Genomic DNA, 5,334 nt, shown 5'->3' on the forward strand with positions numbered 1-5,334 from the left:
ATAGCACCCTCCCAGAGCCAGGGAGAAAATATAGATGAGGTCACATGTCCAACGTTCCTTCAAGAGCAATTAACCAGTTTTGCTCCACTAGGCCCCAAACTTCCACCATCTCCCAGCAATGGCACGGGCTAGTGACTGTAGGATCCAAGGGGAGGAAAGGGTCTCAAGAAAGAGAAAGCTTCCAATAACTCGGGAGTTACAAGGAAAGTCAGAAGAAACATGGGGTAGCATGGCCCTGAGGGTAATGTACAGCTGATCTGTGAGCTGCAAAGGCCCTGGGGTATGGGACTGAGGAACATGGAATGTTAAGCTTACAGCCTTCCTAGTTAAATAGCGCTTAAGACTACAGTCCCACCATGCACCATTGACAAGGGTGTGGGAGGCGATCTTTGCGGGCCTGCAGTAGGAGCCAGCCCAGCAGCCCACGGTTCGTACCTGAAAGGGGGAGTGTGGATAAAGAAAAGCTAGCTAAAGGGGTTAAGAGAGGAGACAGATACACAGGATAGTTGTCAGGAGGGTCATTCAATCCATACTGAATGTGCCCCAAGTTTATTCTTTAACAATCTTAGGTATCCAACCAAAAGTGGGGACAATGGCAGAGGATTTCCATTATCTTGTATAAGGGGCAAAGAGACTTACTTCCCTTAATCCTCCAGGTATTTGGTAGCCACACCTGCCAGGCTGCCTTCAGGGACAAGAGTAAACACACCTGAGCCCAAGTCTGTTGTTATTTAGAGACCAAGGCCAAAACATTCTACAGCCACCAAGCTATGTCTTATAGGTAGTAAGACAGATTTGAACTCTCTGAACTTGAGGCAAGATGAAATGAATTCCTTTTCATGGGTCCTGACACTAGGGAACAAATGAAATAGAATTTCTGTTACGTTTTAATTACCTGGAAAAATGAATAGCATTTATTTAATGTGTGAGTCAATCCTTTCTTTCCACCATGTGTGTTCCAGGGATCAAACTCAGATAAGTCAGCTTGGTGACAAGTATCTTCACCCACTGATCCCTCTCACTGGCTCACCATTAATATTTTTGTTATTTGGAGCTAGAGGAGATGGCTCAGCAGTTAATCGATCTTACTGCTCTTGCTGAAAGCCCAAGTTCAATTCCCAGCACCCGCGACTCACATCAGACTTCTGCTCCTGAGAAATCTGATGCCCTCCCTCTTCTAGCCTTCAGTGGCACCTGCACCCACATCCACATCCTCACCCAAACACACATGTATAGCAGAATTAAAAACAAAAAGAAATCTTTAAAAATACTTTTGTTATTTTAAAATTGTAGCCAGCTGGGTGTAGTGGAACATTCTTGTAATCCTGGCACATGGGGGTTAGAGAAAGAAGACCTAGGAGGTCAAAATTATTTTTAAAAAAACCAAACTGTAACTTATCCTGTGGTTTTACTGACACATCTGGTAACCCTACTCAGCATTTGTAAGGCCTTTTAAGAAGTTCTAGGATCCTCAACTAGGCTAATCCTTACTTGTCCTCTTTTTGGAGGGCAAATAGAATCTGGTGATTCTGTCCCTGTATCTGTGTAACCAGAACCCACAGCATCTTGATTGTTATTTATGGGTCTGAAGAGATGGCTCTGTGGTTAGGAGCACTTGTTCCTCTTGTAGAGGACCTGGATTCAATTCCCATCACCTACAGTTTGTAGCTCACTACCATCTGTACTCCAGTTCCAGGCATCCAATCGACAGGACTAGCCCTCTGTTTTAGCAGCCATGACAGGCTAACATGTGCTCACCTGACCTTGCCCCTCCTGTCCTGGTTACTAGGAGGTCAGATGCCCTCCTTGTGACAAGGAACCAATCAGAAGTTAGCTGGCTGGGCTGTGCTTTCCGATCAAGTGCATAACAGCGATGTGCAGAGCATAGCAACCGTCCTGGGAGGGCCTATGGGCCATAACAACCAGTTTACCAATCAACATAGGGCAGGTCGTCCAAGCCTGGAAGCACACCAATCCTGAGGCTGTTGCATACCCCTAGACACTCCCCTTATGCTGCCCTATGAGATCCCTGCCCCGTGGTTTCTCCGGGTCTTTCTCTAGCCGCCCACTGTGATGAGTGGGTGAAAGGCCCGAGCTAATGGGTTTAGCTTGTTAAACAACTACAATAAAAGACTCTGATTTTGCATTGAAATGGGTCTCTTGGTGATTTTGGGGTTTCAGAATTTGGGCACAACTCCAACACCCTCTTCTGACCTCTTCAAGAGCTAGATATCACATGGTGCATAGACATACATACAGGGAAAACACTCATACACATTAAAAACAAACAGCAACAACAACAAGGTGGTGGTGCACACCTTTATTCCCAGCACTGGGAGGCACAGGCGGGCACATTTCTGTAGATTCAAGGTCAGCCTGAGCTACAGGGTGAGTTCAACCAGGGCTACACAGAGAAACCCTGTCTCAAAAAACCTAAAGGAAGAAAGAAAGAAAGAGAGAAAGAAAGAAAGAAGGAAAGAAAGGTTTTAAAAAAAGAAAAGGAAGTGGTGGGAGCTGAACTCACCCAGGAGAATGAAAAGGATGGGTGTTTGGGAGACATAAGAAGTGAATCAGGACACTCAAGGGCGGTCTCATTATAGAATTTGGCTTTGTTTGACTAAGTAGTAATGGTCCTATCTCTACACCCAAGACCTCAAGAGCAGGGGGATGTTGTATCAGGCCCCAGGAAGAGGAGACAGGAGGATCACAGTTCAAAGTCTACCTTGGCTACATAGTAAATTCAAGACCAGCCTGGGCTACAGGAGATCCTCTGTTTCAAAAGTAATAAGACTGTGCTCATGCCAGCCATGACTAAGAGAATACTAATGCAAACTACAGAGATAACCTAAAATATTCTTGCTGCAGCCTAAAATGTAATGAATAGAGGAAATTTATTTTAGTAATGTGTTTTACGTAATCTACTACACCAAATATTATTTTGACATGTCATTAACATTTTAAAATGCTGAAAGGGCTACTTTACATGCCTTTCCAATCTGCCTTTCAAAAGCCTCTGAGCAGCCTAGCATGGTACTGAAGACCTGCAATCCCAGCATCCAGGAAGAGAGACAGGATCAGAAGCTCTGGGTCATCCTCAGCTACATGTCAAATTTGAGGCCAGCCTGGGCTGTGTGAGACCCTGACACAAACAAACAAATTCTGTGTTCATGTTACACTTACTGTTGTTCAATTTGGATTTACATCAAAAGTGCTCACTAAAGGGTATTAAACAGCATAGCTCTGTGTGTGTCTGTCTGTCTGTCTGTCTCTGTGTCTGTGTCTGTGTCTGTCTGTCTCTGTCTGTCCATCTGTCTATCTGTGTAGATGTCTCTGTACTTACCAGTTTAGAAATAGGGTCTCCTGAAGCCTGGTGGCCTTCAACTTGCTACATGACTTAGGCTGGTCTTGAACTCCTGATCCTCCTGTGTTTACCTCTCAAGCAGATGGATTGCAGGCATGTGCCCTGTGCTTGGATCAATCTTGGCATGTGCAGTACTTACTTACGAAGCAATCTGAGATGACAAACCTAAGGCTATTCTTTTTTGAAAATTGTGTCTAATGTTTAGGGGTGGGGAACAATTCCTGAACTTCTGGCTGGAGTGTGACTAGACAAGAGTGGATTAACTTCAATGGAATAGAGGAGGTTGAAGATGAACAGTGGGATATAAGGTTGGGAGAAGCTGAGAGAATAAAGGGTCCTTGTCCCTTTAAGTTTTCATTGCTGCAGTCAGTGGGAGCCCACCCCCTGAAGCCAAAGCTGCACAGACCTTGGCTGCCACCTGGTGGCCTGACATTAGTGCCAGGGTGTCACCGTGTCACCCACACTTATCTCTTGGCTTCCAGTTTGCCTGTCCCTGCTGTTGAGAGCATGGACATTGCCCCTAAATGAGATTTCCAGACTTGGAAAAAAAAAAAAAACACCAAGCTGATTGTATGGTGGGTGACCCACAACTACTCAGGAGACTGAGGCAGGAGGATTGCTTGAAAGTTCAAGGCTAGACTAGACAATAGAGTGAAACACACCTCTGTAAAAAGTTAAAAGTTGCCAAATTAACTTTGAATTTTAGATTAACATGTATGAATAATCTTTTAGTATAAGCCTGTCCCTGGCCAATTAACTGATTGTGTGTGTGTGTGTGTGTGTGTGTGTGTGTGTGTAACTTGACTGTAACTGCACATCTTATATTTTATTTGGAAATCTTACTTCTAGTTCATTTTCAGGATTCCAAAGGAAAAAATATACCCTGAAGTTTACTGGGGCAGAAGACTAAATGATAATGATGAAGTGGGCTCTGAACTTCCCTAGGAGTCTGAGGTCTGGGGGTTAGGTGACAGGCCTGAAGGCACTCAGCAAGGACTTAGCTAGTTGCCCCAGAAGGGGGGACTAATTCATACCAACCCAGTCATGCAGCTCACTGGACCCTCTTCTGAGGAACACTGAAGATTGCTTCCCTGGTTTAGCCTCACTTCTGACTGTACACATGATTTTCGTATCTTTACCTCATAGCCATGAGAAGAGATTTAGCCGAGGGTGAGCATGGTGTCAGCCATGCCCAGAGAGACCCATCTCCTCCACACTAGATAAGGAGACTACAAGATGAAGCGATGCCACTTCCCCACTCTCTCCCAGAGCTGGACTTACTGGGGACCTGGAATTCCCTCCCTGCAGAATGTGGACTTTGGGTTAGGAAAGCAGCTGGATATTTTAAGTGGGGCAAGACCCCACCCAGCTAAGCTTCCAACTGTGGAAAGGCATTTAAAAAAAGCTAAGCGGTGAAGGAAACCATCAACATCAGAAATCTGGCACAAATTGCCGGGTGGTGGTGGCGCACGCCTTTAATCCCAGCACTTTGGGGGCAGAGGCAGGTGGATCTCTGTGAATTGGGGGCCAGCCTGCTCTACAGAGTGAGTTCCAGGACAGCCTCCAAAACAATACAGAGAAACCCTGTCTCGAAAAACAAAACAACAACAACAACAACAAAAAACTCCTTTTGCAATGTCATGGACAAATGAAAATGTTTTGATACATCTGAAGTGCTAGAGCTGGACCCCAAGTCACAGTTGTTTTTAAAGCCTCAATTGCCTTTTGTTCAGTCTCAGTCCAAACTAGGGGGCTAAGTGCCCCCATTATGGTAGTATACAGAGGCCTTGCCATTTTCACAAACCTTGGTATTCGAGGCAACAATACCCAACCGCACATACAAACTTTTGAGCCTGTCTCTTAGTCTTTGGAGTCGGGATCTGAAGGATGGCAGCAATCCTGCTCTGAAACAGGCTCCTTTTATCCTCCCCCAGCTGGAGCCAAGATAGGCAGCCTCTGATGTACAAGGCTGG

At 45.3% G+C, this 5,334-nt stretch overlaps 1 non-coding gene across 1 annotated transcript; it reads left to right on the plus strand.

The window, feature by feature from the left end:
* Positions 1-1,468: 1,468 nt before the first annotated feature.
* On the plus strand, positions 1,469-1,590 carry LOC121141015. The gene has a single exon (XR_005877968.1). It is a non-coding gene; the product is annotated as a U8 small nucleolar RNA (small nucleolar RNA).
* Positions 1,591-5,334: the final 3,744 nt, after the last annotated feature.

The sequence above is a fragment of the Mesocricetus auratus genome, unplaced genomic scaffold, assembly GCF_017639785.1.
Source record: "Mesocricetus auratus isolate SY011 unplaced genomic scaffold, BCM_Maur_2.0 Super-Scaffold_100006, whole genome shotgun sequence".
In the NCBI taxonomy this organism is placed as follows: domain Eukaryota; kingdom Metazoa; phylum Chordata; class Mammalia; order Rodentia; family Cricetidae; genus Mesocricetus; species Mesocricetus auratus.